The 17,280-nt window shown below is 55.0% G+C and overlaps 1 protein-coding gene across 9 annotated transcripts in view; it reads left to right on the top strand.

Annotated features, from left to right (window-relative positions):
- The window catches only part of INPP4A (inositol polyphosphate-4-phosphatase type I A), a 120,750-nt gene that overhangs the window by 24,246 nt on the left and 79,224 nt on the right, over nucleotides 1-17,280 (top strand). The gene's annotated exons all lie outside the window — the stretch shown is intronic.

The raw sequence follows: 17,280 nt of genomic DNA on the forward strand, positions 1-17,280 counted from the left end.
GGACCCGCTCTGGCCGCTGCTTTGGCAGCTGCAGGGCTCCTTGCTGAGGGAGGTGCTCCTGCTGTGCTTGTGGAAGGTAAGGGGCCTGCTCACCACTCCTGGCTCCAGCGGCTGGGGTCCTCCTCTGTGGGGTCAGCGGAGCATGGCACTGCGTGTTTAAGGCAGACGTCTGTGGCAAAATTTTATATGTATGTAGGATGCGCCAAGAACTGGGGCAGCCTTGGAAACTCCCTTTGAAACAGAATCAAGAGAGCCAGTACGTGTGAAGGCGGCTTCTGAGTGTCGGCAGGACTGTGGCAGCCTGAGGCTGTGTGCACAGCTCACAGCGCTGGCTGGCGGTCCCGGGCGGTGGCAGGGACCCCTTCACTGACGAGGTTCTTGACTTCCTGCCGTGCGCCTGGCGGTGTCTCGGCGGCCTCTCCCGTGTTTCTCGTGTCGTCTGCTACGTCAGTGTCCTAGGCTTGCTGTCACAAATTCCTTCTGACTTGGTGGCTGACAACAACAGAACTTCATCCTCTCATGGCTCCAGAGGTTAGGAGTCCACATTAGCATCACGGGGTCAAGACCACGGGGTCAGCAGGGCCGTGCTGGCTCAGAGAAGGATCCAGTTCTTGCCTCGTCCAGAGAAACTGCTGGCTCCCTCGGCTCGTGGGCCCGCTCCCCCATCTAGGGCCGGGCTCTGTGACTCGGGCTCCCTCTGCCTCTCTCACGTGGCTCTCTTCTGAACTCTCCCTTCGTGTCTTCCTTCTCAGGACATTTACACTGGCTTTAGGGCCCACCACACAATCCAGGATGGCTTCCTCCCTCAGGATCCTCAGCTTAGTCATGCCTGCAGAGTCCATGCCGTGTAACCAGCACTCACAGGCTGCAGGGACTAGAGCGGGGACATCTTTGGGGGGGGGGGGGGGGGCATTATTTGACCTCCCACATCCCGCAGCAACCTGCTGAGGCCGGCACTGCCCAAGACAGAAGATGGAATGAGAAAGCGCAGGCTTGGCCAGCTGAGGCTGTTGGGCGGCCGTGGTTCTTCCTTCTCCTGAACCTGTGAAGCTGCAGGAGGGCCATTTAGACACTGAGATGCACTCAGTGACTAGAGAAGGCCTGTATTCTTCCTGTACTATTACACTGGTTTGGAAAAGAAAGAGCTTTGGATCAGGGCCCGTGGTGCACCTCGCTGGGGGCATGTGTGGTGATGCCTGGATTCGCTGTTTTGTTGTGGCCAGATGGCCCTGGGCAGCCTCTTTCTCCTCATCTGTACATTGAGAACAGAACAGCCTGTGGGTTAGACGATGTCTCCTGGGTGAAATGGCCCAGCAAGGGTCAGTGTATGGGTTTCTCATTCAGTGTGAGTTCCTGGTCCCCACAAGGAGAAGTCACATGAGCGTGGTCAGGAGACATGAAGGATGGAGTGTGTTAATACCCAAGAGAAATGCACTGAGAAGTGTGCAAATAATTGATTCACTGATATGACACACATTTATCGAATGCCTGCCTGCGCCAGGAAGTTGGGTTGGGGAAGGGAAAGAAGGGCAGACAGCACACCGCCCTCCTGCTGTGGAGGAGAGGAGCCAGAGGCCAGACGTGTGAGCCGTCATTTCTGAGTTGTGGACAGAAATGAAGAGGAGAGGAATGCATCTCACACGTATTTATTTATATTTTCATAAGTGATGGGATGAAAATTCACGAGGGTCTGTGTTCCTGAATCTGTTCTGTATCTTCAGCTCATCTTCCGTTTCTGCCCACAATTTCCTTGGGGTCCTGGGTCCCTCAGTCCCTGAGTCCCTGGCTCTCAGGCCCTGGTTTTAATAACTGGCCAGGCCTGGTTATGCTCTTCCCCAGGGGACAGGCCTGCTTCCTGCCCGCTGTTTACGCTGAGCCCCGGCTCCCGTGGGCCTGTGGTTCCCCTGGTGTGGACCTGGCCTCTCCAGCCCATGGGTGGACGGCTGCTTGGTCCCGGGCTCCCTCTGATTCCCTGGCTCCAGGCCCTGGCAAGCCCCTGCCCTCCTCGCTGAGTCCACGCCTCTCCCGCGAGTCCTGCTCCCCCAGCTCTGTGGGAAGCGACCTTGTGTTGTTAGGTTCCTTACGCTGACCTTACCGAGCACTCCTGTGTGCCAGGGCCTTTTGGCTCAGGAGGGCTGACGCATGTCCTCCCCGTCACTGATTCCATGAGCTGCCCGTGCTCCTGGGGCCTGGCCGAGCGCCCACTGCTGTGCTCTGCCTGCCTGTGCACGGCTGCCTTTCACATACCCTGAGTCGCGCGTGTCTGTCCTCCCATTGGGCAGGTGGCGGAATCGGGGTGCAGAGAAGTGAGGCCACCCAGTGGTCAGTGGCACAGTGGGATCCACGGGCCCTCTCGCCACACAGCCCCTTGCTTACAGAGCTGCACCAGGTGGGCCAGGCCCAGGGACGGGCCAGCCACCAAACTCACAGGGCCACGGGAGGCCAGCGGGTGACAGTGTCCTCTGCGTCCTCTCTGGGGACTCACGGCCTTGTCTCCCTCTCCCGTCTCTCTCTGATCCTGTCTCGCAGCCCCACAGCCCCTCCTTGTGTGTATCCCCAAGGACACCGGTGCCTGTTCTGGACACCCACCCCCGCCCCAACACACACGCGCACCCCGTCCCCTCGCCGTCCCCTACTCTGTGGCCTGGATCTCCCCGTCTCCTTTCTCCTTGCCCTGCCCTGTGCCGGTGACACGCCCGCAGGGGTCGGGGGTGGAGGGAGACCCAGTGTCTCCCCCTTGGCAGTGAGCAGAAAGGCTCTTCTCAGCTTCGTGGACTCCCTGCTGTGTGCTGGTTGTAAAACTGCTCTTCCTTGAGTAACAGAATTTTTGCATAGACCCCCCACCCCACACACATAAACTCACATTTGATTTTCTTGTATGATTATAACATTTTTCCTATTTTAAATCGGCAAAAGAACAAATGTGCTAAGTAAGCATTTGCTTATTAGCTTGGAAACTTAAGTCTCATTTTAATGGTGATTTTATAGGAAAAGAAATACTCTCTAGGTTCCAGTTAACTTATAAATGGGCTTTAGGGAAGCAACCTGTTAGTTGAACTGTCCATAAGTTTTTTACCTTGGTAGAATTCTAGAACTGAGGTTAAAATTCATCATCACTGGTTGTACTTTGTTTACTTTCTAATCCAGTGAGACCATGAACTAATTTAATAGGTGATTAACTCTAAGTAAATGAGATAAATAGTACAGTTTTGAGGTTGGACAGAAGGGAGGTGAGAACCTTCATTCTGTTCAGTTGCTCAGTCGTGTCCGACTCTTTGCAGCCCCATGGACTGCAGCATGCCAAGCTTCCCTGTCCATCACCAACTCCCGGAACTTATTCAATCGCATGTCTATCAAGTTGGTGATGCCATCCAACCATCTCATCCTCTGATGTCCCTTGCCTTCAGTCTTTCCCAGCATCAGGGTCTTTTCAAATGAATCAGTTCTTTGCCTCAGGTGGCCAAAGTATTGGAGTTTCAGCTTCAGCATCAGTCCTTCCAATGACTATTCAGGACTGATCTCCTTTAGGATGGACTGGTTGGATCTCCTTGCAGTCCAAGGGATTCTCAGGAATCTTCTCCAACACCACAGTTCTAAAGCATCAGTTTTTCAGCACTCAGCTTTCTTTATAGTCCAACTCTCACATCCATACATGACCACAGGAAAAACCATAGCCTTGACTAGACAGACCTTTGTTGGCAAAATAATGTCTCTGCTTTTTAATATGGTGTCATAGCTTTTCTTTCAAGGAGCAAGTGTCTTTTAATTTCATGACTTAGGTGAGAGCCTTAGATACCTCAATTTTGACATCTCAGTAAAGAAAACAGAAAATTTAAAGGTGCCATGCGGGAAGGGTAAGGATGGAAGGAGAATAAAACCAAACTAGAGTCAGTTCTGTGTGGGGAGAGGCTGGCCGCTCCCATGTGTGTGCCTCAGACCTGCCTGTGGTGTTTGTCTTTTGATGGTCTCAGTCCTGACCCCAGTGAGACTTCAGTGGAATGCCACAGGTGGATGGTTCAGGATCAAAGCCTCACAGGTCCACAGGTGTACATAATTCAGCTGAGATGGGCACAGAGCTCCCCGAGGGCCCGGGAGACACAACCACTGGGACCTGCAGTGAGAGGGCAGAGGAGGAGCTGGTGTGACAGCAGAGACGTGGGGATTCCCAGGAAAAGGACCTGTTGGGGTGGGGGTGGGGACTGGGGAGGGGAGCAGAGCAGTGGAGCGAGCCCCTGCCCCCCCGCCGCCACATTACACTCACCTGGGGCTCTCGAGGAGGCCTGCGCTCCGCTCCCTTGCCTCCACCCAGGGTTACCAGCCAGTAACACAGGGTGGGGCCAGCACCAGGGTCTGTCACCTTTTCCACTCCATGACTCTGGGTTGCAGCTGGGCCAGAGAGGGCTGGGCCCCAGAGGTTCCGAACTGGACTGCTCTGGTTTGAATCCCCGCGTAGCTGCGCCGAGCCCCACCTCCCCACCTCTCAGAGGCTGCTACGGTGGGTTAGTGATGTGTCAAGCGCCAGGGGTTCCATGGCAGGAGTGGCTGACTGGTATGAAAGGGCCGGTGGCAGAGGGCCTCCCTGTCCCTTCTCCCTTCAGGGTCTCACTGGGTGAAACCCCAGCCCTGGCTGTGACTGCTGCTCGATGCAGTAGGAAGTGGCTGGAGAACCACAGCCGCAGAGGAGGGTCTCTGAGCTCACAGCCGCAGCGTGCCCGGGTCCGCGGCTGGCCTTGGTGAGGAAGGAGGGTGCGGGGTCCTGGCCGGGCTTGAACCCAGCGCCTTCTGACAGCACTCTGAAGTGTGTGCAGAGTGGAAGGGTCCAGGGTGTGGACAGCGCAGGTGTGGCTCCTGGAGCCGTGGTTCCTAAGGCTGTTACATACGTGACGCAGTTACACCCTGTCAGGGTATTTCTACCTGTGGCCTCCCTCAGACATCACAGGGGTCCTCTCTGGTCTTCCCGCTCCCCTCTCTGGAGGCTGACATTTCTGCGCATCATCCTGGGGGTACCGTCTGCCCCATCGAGACGTATGTCTGTGAAGCGTGCGTCCAGTTAATGGGCTTGTTTGGAAAGCCATGTACACAAGGTAATGAATCACTTGTGGTTTTCATTTCAGTCTCCTGTTATTTCCCTCTTTGTATTCATGGTATCTGATATCACCCTGTTAGACTCCAGGTCAGCCTGATGCTGGGTGTCCACGTGCAGAGGGGAGGGCTACCTCCAGCCTTCTGTGGAACATTTTGCATTTTTAAAGCAGGTTGCCTGAACAGAAGAGTGTACTCCAAAGGGGCTGGAGTTGGAGGTGTGTGGTGTGGTGCGGTGCTGTGCTCTGTGTAACCTGGAAATGCCGCAGAGATCTAAGTGCGTCTGAAGAGCCCCAGGTGCAGGGAGCCCAGACTGGTCCGGCCTAGCCCTTCACTACACAGAGGTCACCTTGGGGGCCAGCGTGAATCAGTGGCCTGCTGAGGGTCTCCCGGCTGGTGAGTGACTCCAGGCCTGGCCCTCTTGTGCACTGCAAGGCCCAGGGGAGCTGTAGAGCCCACGTCAGCCAGACTACCATCTCCCCAACAGTCTACAGCCCCAGTGCCATTCGTATCATCCTAAGTGAAGTGCAGGAAAACCAGTTTGATTATTTCATAGTCTTTCACTGATAAAAAGCATTTCCATGTAATTTTTCTTCTGTGCTGAATTTATCTTGGGGTACTGTGTAAGCTTTTCTGCCATGCAGTCGTTTAAGGAAAGCTAGTCTGGGGCTTCTTCAACAGATCAGTTTTGTGCTCAGTACGGAAGGGTTAGAGTTGTGATGACACAGTCCCTTTCCTTAAGGAGCTGGGGGAAGACAGGGATTTGCAGTGTATTAGAGATGTTTTCTTTGTCAAATACAGAGGACTGTATCGTTAAGAGCAGAGAATGTTTATTTCTGGCCTTGAGAAACTTCACAGAGGAATTGCTGTTTAAACATGTCTTGAAGTAGAAGCATGAATAGCCCGCAGGACAAGAACAGAAGGGCATCAGAGGAGGGGACAGCCTGAGCAAAGACCAGGAGGGTATTTGAGAACCTCAGAGAAGCAGTCTGTAGGTGTGGTTCTCAGAACCCTGGGGAAGTTAGGTAGGTCAGCAGGCCCCACCTCTAGGGTGAAGGACCTTGGGCTGCTTCCTATTTGTGCTGAGAATGCGGAGGAAGGGGTTTAAGCCAGGGAGTTTGTCCCTCAAACAGGTTATAGAGAGTCTGCTAAAACCCCATGGTTCGAGCTCCAAAGTCGAGGTCTATAAATTCATCTCTATGATCCAGGATGATAGATGAGATGGGAGAGACTGGCCTTGGACAGAGCAAAATCATGGATAACACGGAAGGAGTCAAAACTTAGTACAAAATGAGTTTAATCTGCCTAAAATTACGTGTAAAATTTAGCAGCATGTTGAACTTTTACAGATATATTTGTTTGTACTTTAAGCCTCAGTATTATATTATGTGATCAAAAATGGTCCTGATGGCCTGTCCTTGGCTGTGGGGCAGGAACTCAGCAGCCCACCCCTGAAACCATTTACCTCAAGACTGGGACTCAAACCCAGCCACAACCCAGTTTGGGACTTGAGCCCACGAGGCCAGGACTCAGACCCAGCCAGAACCCTGCTTAGAACTTGATCCAACACAGCCAGGACTCAAACCCACCCAAAACCCACAGTCTTCCAACTGAGATCACAGACCTGGTTTCAGGACCAAATGAAATTCAGGTTCTTGATGTCTCATCGCAGAAACAATTCAGTGAGAGACAAAGTGATAGGTAAGAAGTGGATTTATTCAGAGAGAAGCACACTCCACAGACAGAATGTGGGCTGTTGCAGAGGGTGAGTGCAGCCTATGTGGTGTGGTTAGCGTTTCGGGGCTGGGTAATTTCATAGGCTAGTGAGGGGGAGGATTATTCCAGCTATTTTGGGGAAGGGGCAGAGTTTCCCAGGGGTTGGGCCACCGCCCACTTTTTGGTCTTTGATGGTTGCCCTTGAAACTGTCATGGCGCCTCTGGGTGTGTCATTTAGCTTGCTGAAATGAGCTTGTACTAAGGATCCAGATCTAGTCAAGTGGGCTTATCCTGGTTCTTGGACCCATTCGGTTCTGTCCAGTTTACGTTGTGGCCTCGGGCTGGGTCATTCACAGGTTGTGCCCTGGCCCCTCCCTCCTGTTTCACCCCTCCTCCCCACTTGCCCTGCAGCCAGGGTGTTGATGGGGGACAGCCCTCTGTAGGGGCCCCGTGTGGCCCCCTTTGTTGCCAGTAATTCCAGATGGCAGTGTGGGGTGTCCTTATCATGGTAATTCCCTGTCCCCCCTGCAAGTGCAGTCTTTTCGCCCACAAATGCACTATCTTCTCGTTGTTTCCCAAGGCTAATCCAACAAATGCTTGATCCACCCACAAGCAGTCAAGGTTTGAAGGCAGAATCTTACTAAAATCAACCATAAATAGCTTGGTGGTAACCAGCCTTCTTTGCAATGAGATTTTGCCCACGTTTCTCTCCTTTGATGTAATGAGTCACATTTGCCACTTGAAACATTTTTAATCTCAGAAATTTGTAGAGAAGTTAATTAGAATGGGCGCGCAGGACAATGAGGATTCATAGTGGAGAAGGTTTTTTTTTTAATATTTGAGTTTCGATAGTTCCTAGAGCTTGCCTTTTGCTTCTTCAGGGCCTGGTTAGACGGGTAGCAGTGAGGCTCGGGTCAGGTCTGCTGGGACAGGCGCCAGTGCCGACTGCCTGCTCTCGGTGCCCTGTGGCCTGGCCTGGCGGGCTCGCGGTGCTGTGCCCAGCTCCCTGCTGAGTGGGGCTCCCCAGAGCAGAGCCCTGGGGATGAGCCTCTTCCTTCATCACCTCCAAGCCCCGCCAGGCGTCTAGTCCCCGACGCTGGAGTCAGGGTGGCCCCACTCCGGGTGTATGTGGGGGGAGGAGAGGCTGCTGCAGCAGGAACCCTGGGGAGGGTGGGCTTCCCTGGCATCTCCTCTGTTCACAGGGGAGGGGGGCCCACCACGTCTGAGCTCCGGGTTGCCGAGGTTGCTCTGTGGCACCTGGTCACGGGCATGGTCGCGGTCGCCTGGCCTCCCCACTTCCTGCTGTCTGCAGGTTCTCATGGGACTCAGGGCCAGTCCTCTCTACGCCAGGTTGTTAATGCCAGCTTTGAACAGAAATGCTGCCCTTCCTCGAGGCCTCATTTCCTGCTGCAGGCACTCCTGTTCTCTGTACTCCGAGCCCCGCCGTCATCCTGGATCCAGCCGCTCGGCCTGAGTGCTCCCAGCACCCTGCTTCTGAAGGGCTAGGAGTCCCCGGGCCTGAGGGCATGGGCCGGGCTTGCAGCAGCGCTGGCCGTACTTTGTCTGGGATCACAGTCGTCCTTGCGACAGCCGGAGGCAGAGATGCTGCTTACCCCAGGTCAGAGGGGAAACTGAGGAGCAGCAGGTTAAACCAGTTGCCCCTGACCGCCGAGAGGCAGAGCCGGGACTAGAACACGGGTGGCGTGGCTGCGGGCCTGCGAGGCAGGGTCCCTTCCCCGTGTGGAGGCGCAGCCTGGGTGGGAGACGCCAGGCCCCCACAGTGGCCCGGTTGTCAGCAGGTAACTGCTCCAGGCCCCGCTGTTGCTGTGGCCTCTCTGTCTGAGGTGCTGGCACCCGGCGGACCCAGGGCACAGCCCCGCGGGCGAGGACTCACCTCCGCCTCTGTGTCGGGGGGCTCTGCCTGCGCCGGAGACTGGGGATGTCACTGGGTCTCGTGGGAACGGCCCTCCCCATGTGAGAGGCCGGCCGGGGCAGCCCCTGCCCTCCTTGTGGGGGACGTCCGCCCAGCAAGGGCTCCCCACCACACCCACCGCTCCCTCCTGTTTAACCCAGTGCCCGTCCTGCTCTGGCCACAGCTGGAGGAGGGGAGAGGCTGAGTCCCCCACTGACTCGGCGGCCCGGCCCACCAGGGGCTGGCAGCTGTACTGAAGGAGCAGAAGGAGAGGTCAGGCTGAGTAGGGTCGACTCAGGCGGTCCTGTTAGCCCCTGGGCCTCAGTCCGCTGGTCCTGGGAGTGGGCAGCCTGGAGGTGGTCAGGCGGCGTCCACGCCCTGCTGCTCCTCACCCTCTATTATTACCCAATCCTGATCTTCCAGACTCTGGGGCTATTTTGTGGCCCACTTAAGAGCTGCCTTTAGTCTTCCTAAAATAAGGTGTGCTATTTTGGACATTGCTGTCTGTGAGAGGGATGTGTGTTTAAAGCTAAAATAGGCCGTACCTTTTAATTTGTGGGTGTTTCCTTTTTCTATGTCAGCCATGCTGTGTTTTAGTCACAGTGTCCTTCCTCCCACCTGAGGGGGCAGCCCCAGGCCAACCTGAACCCGCAGACCCGACTGCTGAAGGCACCGTCCACTCAGGACCTGGGCCTCCTCCGTGTCGGGGGAACTTCTGCAGTGTCTGCCCTTCATCCCCCTGCCCGGAGGACCAGGTCATTTGTTCAGAAGCTTGGGTGGGCCCAGGGTCTAAGTAGCCAAGGACACTCTCGCAGGCCAGCTGCCCAGTGGCTTCCCCTGGCCTGGGCTGCAGTGAGAGTCCACGTGGCGGTGGGCAGACCCTGGCCCCACTGTGGGTGAGTTGTGGACAGCTGTCACACACGTGTACACACACCTCTTTTGGCTTTTTATAACGTTTATCTTTGGCTGCACTTGGTCGTCTTGCTGTGAGCATGAGTGGGCTTCTCATTGAGCTGACTTCTCTTGTTGCGGAGCAGAAGTGCAAGGCTCGTGGGCTGCAGTCGTCGTGGCACACGGGGCTGTTTGCCCCTCGGCGTGTTGGATCTTCCAGGACTAGGGGTTGGACCCGTGTCTCCTGCGTTGGCAGGTGGATTCTTCACCATGGAGCCACAAGGAAAGTCCCTCTCTTGGCTTTTATGGATGGTCCCCAGTGGCTGTACAGAGGGAGCAGGTCGGGGAGCCGTAGGGGAGGCTGGGCCGGGACTGCTGAGGAGGGCCCGGTGGCTGCCGCGCTTCCGCCTGCCCTCTGTGTGCAGTCCATCAGTCACTCAGTATGGACGTGGCCCACACCCTGTCTTTCTGCCACGGAGCCAGTTTTCAGTTTACTGGAGAGGGAGGCCTGATTTTTCATAGAGCGCTAGGAGTTAATTGGAAGCAGTTGCGTGACGCTTCCGCCTCTTTCTAAGAGCAGGCTGGATATGGTTTCCTCAGCTTCAGCTCCTCCCAGTCACCTGGAGAGCCTGTTCCAGGCTCTGCCCTCAGCGCGCTGTGATAGGCTGGTCCGGGGATGCTGATGCTGCCCATCCCTGGACCTTAGTTCATGTTGTCCTGGAGTCCTTGGTTCTGTCCCACCCCCCCCCCCACTCAAGATATTAGCTTTTTTTTAGCGCCTTCCCTAAACTGGGCTACTTCTTTTATTGTTAATTGGTAGCAGCTCTGATTCAAGGACCATGGGGAGGGCTTTCGTCCCTGTTGTAACTGGCAGCGTTCTCATGGGAGGGGAGGGGAAGAGAACCTGCTGTGCTTTTGCCAGGAGCCCCTGTGTGCACCCCAAGGCTCCCCCCACAGTGAGTTGAGCAAAGTGTTATAAAATCCAGGAGCCCCGATGTTTCGCCATAATGATTACATGCCAGAGCCTAGTTTATGGAGCCTCAGGGCTCAACGAATGGTTTGATTGGTCTGGGGATCCCTGGTCTGAACCAGCTTGTCCCAACCGCCAGGACCAGAGCCGTGACCCTGCTGTTTCTGGATTAGGATCTTCTCAGGTATGTTAGGAGGCCAGTCAGCCACGGTGGCTGTGGCCGGGCATTGTGGCTGATCGGCAGGACACCATGTGGACAGACAGTGTGTGAGGCTACGGTTCAGTTGGCTTACCTTGACTGCTGTGTAAAACGGCAGAGGCCAGCTTCTCTGAAACAGATAACCGTTACAAGTGGACTTAGGGGGCGGAGGATAACAGACTTGTCCTCCTCTCTGTCCAGCCTGGCCTCCTTGGTTCCTGGTCAGCCGCTGGGCTTGTGCTGTTCCCATGAGATGCTCTTTGGAGCCCTTGAGCCTGACCGTAGGCTGGGCCCCTTCTTCAGGGTCTTCCTCCGGCTGGATCTGGGTCTGAAACTGCCCCAGTGTGGGGCTCCCCAAGGCCTTAGGCATTGTCCCCAGACAGCCCAGTGTGGGCGGGAGCTGCCCCCAGGGGGTCTGGCTGAGGAGCGGTCCTCCCCGCCCCTGACCGCTGTGCTGTCCTCTGGCCACTGGGCAGCTCCTTGGCTGACTGCCCAGCCTCTGCCCCAGCAGAAAAGCCTGTTCCCATTTCTGCAGGCCCCCGGTGGACCCCCACTGTGGGGCGGGTTGTGGCTGTCTCGCTGTCTCACCCCAGAGGTGGGCCCACATGCCAGTTGTTTTCAAGGAGTGCCGTCTGACTCCCCAGCACCCGAGGAGGCAGTTTTACTCATTTCCAATTGCAGGGACAGGGAAGGGCAGCTCAGAGAGAGGTGCCGGGACTTGCCCAGGTTTCCCCGGGGGTCCTGGCATGTGTCCCGTGGCTGAGTGGGGCTCTCAGGTCATGGTTTGGCCTGTGAGGAACATCGTCACTGGCTGGGCTCCCTTGCACTGTCAGTTCTGGGGCGTCTGGGCCAGCTCACCAGGGGATCGCCCTCTCAGGTATCCCGGGCCTTGGTGGGCTTTCCGTATGCTGGAGGGTAGACGGCCCCAGCAGCAGCCAGCTCCTGTGCCTGTGCAGACTTGAATGCTCACTCCTGGCTGACGGACAAGCCTCTCATGCAGCCCCTAGAGTGCCCAGCAGTCTCAGGCATTGCAGAGCCTTCAACCAGCCCGCCTGGCCGGCTGCGGCCCCTGGAAGGCCCTGGCTGTCTCCCCAGCTCAGCTCCCGTGCTCCGGACATGGAGGGTGGGGCCTGGGGCCCCCAGCCACGGGAACAAGGAGAGGTGTGCTCTGAGCCCCATCCTCATGCGCCAGTGAGGCCAAAGCTGCACTGGGGGCCTCGCCGCACACCCCCTCCCCACGTACAGACAAGGGAACTGAAGCGCGGGAGAGGAGAGGCGAGCCTGGAGTCGGCAGGGTTTGCTGGGTCACACGGGCGTGCTCTTTGGTGCCTGCTCGTGACCTTTCAGCCTCAGAGCTCTTTGGAGGCAGGGGTCCTCACAAGCAGAATGGAACCGGTGAAGTTTTCCTGCATCTGGTGCTTCCATCGCAGGGTCACGGGTGTCGCTCAGTGTGAGCTCTCACCCCGTGGAGGGGTTGGAGGTCGTGAACAGCAGGGGTCGGAGGGTTTTCTGGAGACCTGGTGGGACCCTCTTAGTTGGAAGAAGACATCTTCCTCTGACCTGCTCAGGAGGTGGAAAACTGCGTGCCTTTCCCCAAAGCCTCGCAGCCTGTTCCGTCACCTGTCGTGTTTGAAGTGGACCACTCTCGGCAGCTGGAACCGCTCTGATTGCCAGTGGCTACTGGATAAGCCAGTGGCCTGGCGAGGGTGCTGACTTCTTTATGGAACCGTGTTTGGCTGCGTGTCTGGCATGTGCTCTACCTGGTGGACGTGGGTTCAGGTATGAGGATTCAGTGACACAGTGCTCTGTGTGATTTAATGCCGCAGTTCTCGGTGTGAGACGGTCTTACACCCTGAGCCTCATGAACAGACTTACGGGGAGGCTTTGTTGTGGCAGGCTTGTGTGTGGGGCAGACTGTAAGCATTTGACGGTCCCCCGCCACACAGGGCCTCATAGAGCCCCAGGAAGACGAGGGAACCGCCCCGGCCTGCAGGCTGGCGCTTGGCTGGACGCAGTGTCTTGTTGGGTGTCTGCTCTCGGGGGTGCACCTCTCCCCCACCTCCTCCTCCTCCGGGCTGGGCTCTCTGTTCTGGGGTGAAAGGTCTCGTCATCGGTACTTTCTGCTGCTTTTCCCTTAGCAGGACTCTGTTGCGGTTTAGTTAGGTTGTGATGTCCTTCCCTGGGTTGATAGCTCAACACTGTTTAAATGTCCTAAACTTTCAAAACTTGAAAAGTTTAAACAGGCAGATGCAGTGTTAAAGAAGGTGGCGTAGAGGTGATGTGAGGGAGCCTGTGTTCTCATCCCTTTCCTCTTTGCCTTTATACCTGCAGCTACTGCATGAGCAGATTTCAGGGCTAAGACTTTGGAGGTCTGGGTGAAGTCCCCACCAGGGACCGCAGGTTAAGTTGTTCCATTGACCATCTTGGACACGTGTGGTTTAGCTCATTAGCACAAGTCACGGGAGAGCCTTGATGGATGTCAGGAGTTGGTCACACTTGGTTCAGGGGAGAGGACCCTACAAGGAGGGCAGGCTGGTGGGCGGCAAAATGTGAGAAGTGGGCCCCTCTAGACGGGGTGACCAGCCCTCCTGGGAGATAGATGGGGCAGGCTGTGGGCAGCTGTGAGCGCCCCTGCCCCCAGCTTGTCACCCTGCCTGAATGGGGTTGTCTCCCAGGGGCCTGTCTCGGGGGATGGATGTCAGCCTGTGCTGACAGTGGGAAGGTGTGCTCAACATCCAGGGATGCGATAAAAAGTGATAGGTGGCCTCTGATCTAACTGGTAAAAAATGTTTTTCTTACACTTACTTTGCTTTTTGAAAAGAAAGAGTCAAATTGTAATACAGATGGTGATTTTTTGATGTAATTTAATTTTATTATAGTAAAAATACTTAATGAGGTGATACTTCATGTGAAAAACCACAGGAAGAGTAATACAGTGAATGCTCACTCAGCTTAATGACGGTTTCACCTCCAGTGCTTTGAAATTTCCTGGTGTTGGGCTTCCCTGGTGGCTTAGATGATAAAGAACCACCTGCAATGCGAGAGACCTGGGTTCGATCCCTGGGTTGGGAAGATCCCCTGGAGGAGGGCATGGCGACCCGCTTCAGTGTTCTTGCCCGGAGAATCCCGTGGACAGAGGAGCCTGGCAGGCTACAGTCCATGGGGTCGCAAAGAGCCAGACACCTGCTGAGCGGCTAAGCACACACCCTCCCTGGAATGCCGCTCTTGTCCTTGGCTGCCTGGGGAATTCCAGCATCAAAGGCAAGCCTGGGTGTGGTATTGCATCACCCCTGTGTGATATCCTGGGACTTCAGCCCTCTGTGGCGAGGTGATCCCAGTGCATCCCCCACTGGTGAAACTATACCCCTTCACCCTGAGGTTGCCATCAGCCTCAGTTTGCATTTTATTATTTCCGTCTGCTCAACTCCTTGTATTTTGTGATCCAGTCTCTGCATATTTTTTGTGTGGGGGATGGGAAGCAGTTAATTCTCGGTTTCAGGCTTGGGGTGCTTATGGTCAGAAATGGCTTATTTTTGAGATTTAGGCTTGTTGCTCCCCGCTGTGCAGGTGGCTCAGGAATGGTCAAGGCCAGGCTGGGGCCAGCTGTGAGGCCAGGGCCTGAGGATAGCCCCCATCTTGCCCCTTGCCTGGGTGTGGCTGTGTGCCGCGGTGGGCGGGCAGGCCTGGCTCCCAGCGCAGAGCGCAGGCTTCTGTGTGCACCTGAGCTGCAGACTCTGCTCCATGCGGTTCGGCAAGCTCTGCCCCGGGGCATCCCTGGGGTCTCTGCTCCAGACACCTTGTCGTCAACATCGCTCCGGAGCCCAGCGATTTCCATTTCGAATGTCTGCGTAGTATCCCCCCACGTGCCGAACCGTGATTTATTGTTTTCCTGGCAGGCATTTAGTCTGCTACTAAATCTTGCATTGTATGTTACAAGATACGACACAGCGACGTTAATGCTGTGGTGGGCGTCCTTTCAGCAAACATCCTACCTCGCCCATCCTCCCGCCCCTGCCAGTGGCTGAGTAAATCCAGCGGCTGCATGTCTGTCTTGTGGATGGACGGCCAGGCCTGAATGGGAGTGACCTCATTCCACAAAGTAGTCTCACCTACCTGCTATTGGAGCCCATCCAGACCCTGCTGACCAGTGTCAGAGGTGGTCTGTGCCTAGTTAGGAGCTGAAGGAAGCTGCCACGTGTTATCTTGTCTGTTAGACATAGTTAGGTCAAATTTTTACAAACGTGTGTGAAGAGTTGCTGCAGTCTTGAAAATATGGTAGTCATCCAGCTCGGCAACAGTATGAACTATGTTTATGATGTAACCATCAAGTGAAAAAGCAGGATATTACACTTCTGCACCCACTGATCTCATCGGTGTAAAACATGCAAATAAAAAACTCTGACTTTAGTTAGGGTGTGATTATGGGTGGCGTTTCCCCTTTACTTTCCAGACTTTCAGTGAGGGAACCATGGTGGCAAATTTTCAAATCTCTGTGCTGCTGTCCTTGGCCGAGTACTAGTCGGATTCCTTGGAAAGCCCTGGGCGGTCCCGGGGTGACCCGGCTGCTGGGCAGGCAGAGTGTGTCTGGTTGTCCTGCACTTCGGGCCAGCCATCGCTTAGGGACCACTGCTGCAGCTCTTGCGGGGGTGGGAACCCAACTGTGGGGTCCTTTCTTTGGTTGACTTCAGGGTTATCAGCGTGTCACTGACGTGGCAGTATTTTGTTTTATTGTAAAATATTTTTATTACAGTGTAGTTGATTTACAGTGTTGTGTTAGTTTCAGGACTGCAGCAGAGTGAGACAGTTAGACACAGACATGTGTCGACTCGTTCAGATTCTTTTCCCATGTAGGCCATTACAGGGTACTGCATAAAGTTCCTGGAGCTACCCAGTAGTAGGTCCTTGTTGGTTTTCTACTTAATATATAGCAGTGTGTTCTTGTCAATCCAAATTTATCTCTCCCATATATTTTGATTTTTAAGTGAGAAGTTTGGCAACTGTTTCGTTCATCTTCCTTTGACTAGTTAATCCAGAGTTTTTTTGTTCAAAGTCGAATACTCTTTTCCTGAGGTAGATCTGTGGGTTTCCCAGGTGGTACTGGGAAAAGTACCGGTAGTGGTCAAGAATCCTCCTGCCAGTGTGGAAGATGTAGGTTTGACCCCTGGGTCGGGAAGATCCCCTGGTGAAGGGCATGGCAACCCATTGAGGATTCTTGCCTGGGAATTCCCATGGACAGAGGAGCCTGGTGGGCCACAGTCTGTGGGGTCGCAGAGTCAAACACAGCTCAGCACACACACCTGAGGTGAGTCTGTAACTGAGCAAATGGAAGTCTGATACCTTGTCTAAAGCAGTTCAGCGTGCTGCTTGCTGGCCACCTCCGTGAAACATTTCTCTTCATAAGATTTTCAGTTCTGTCAAAATGGTTATTACTTACTAAAACAAGGGGAGGAGGCATCTTGATGAGAAAGTTAAGTGAGAAAGAGGACTTCTGAGGACTTTTCCATCCCAGCCTTCAGCGAGGGGTGTGCTGTGGTCTCGCTCCATGGACCACGGCTGATTTGCAGGGTCCCTGACCAGGCAGTTCCTCTTCCTCATTGCCTCCTCCAACGGAAGGCTCAGTTTCTAGCCTTTCCTCTTTTTTTCCTCTGGGTCTGTTCTTGGGGTCCTGTAATTATGTTGATGGTCTGTGTTGTTTCCTAGAATCCCATTAGTAAGTTAGTCTGAGTTTAATGGAAAAAGCACATACGTTGTGGGCGCTCATATAAGATGGTTAAGAATCATATGTGTGTGTCCCTGTGATGTTTGGGAAGCAGCGTGAATCTCCTGGGTTCCTGAAAGTCTGGGAGGTGTGACACCTCTTCCTCGGTGTCCAGGCTGGTCTCTGTGTTTTCGTCTTATCTCCTCCTTTCCTTGCCCCTGGTCATCTTCTGAAAGAGGAGACCCTCCCACTTCTGCTTTTCTCATCAGCCTGCTCATCCCTCCCCCGCAAGGCATTGGTGCCTCCAAGGCCTGAAGCAATGTGGAGATCCGCCAGAGAGCCAGAGGCAGGGAGACCAGGTGCTGGCTGGCAGGCAGGGTTCCGGGAGTTGTTCAGAGGCCCCGTGGTGCGGGTGGGTGAAGCTGGCCAGGGTCACGGAGCTCTTAGATCATGGGGTTCCTGCAGACGAGTTCTGTCAGAGTCTGGGACCAGGAGTCAGGTCTTAGAAGGCTTGTGGTATGCAGGGCAGGGCAGCTCTTCCCAGGTGCCTGCTTGCTCTACCTCCGATGGCCTTTGCCTGGAGGGCGCCGTCCTGCCAGGAGTCTGCTCCAGTGACCTCAGCCAGTGGCAGGAAGTAGGCATGGGCGGCCTGGAGGCCGAGTCCTCTGGGGAGAGAAAGCATGTAGAGTGTAGCTCACCATCTTTGTGCTTTAGGGAAAAAAAAACAAAAAGGAAAGGCTGATTGATTTGTAGCTAAGGTAATTAAAAAAATTTTAGAATAGTTTGAGATTTACAAAGACAGTACAGCGAGT

The sequence above is a fragment of the Oryx dammah genome, unplaced genomic scaffold (assembly GCF_014754425.2).
Source record: "Oryx dammah isolate SB20612 unplaced genomic scaffold, SCBI_Odam_1.1 HiC_scaffold_25, whole genome shotgun sequence".
Classification (NCBI taxonomy): Eukaryota; Metazoa; Chordata; class Mammalia; order Artiodactyla; family Bovidae; genus Oryx; species Oryx dammah.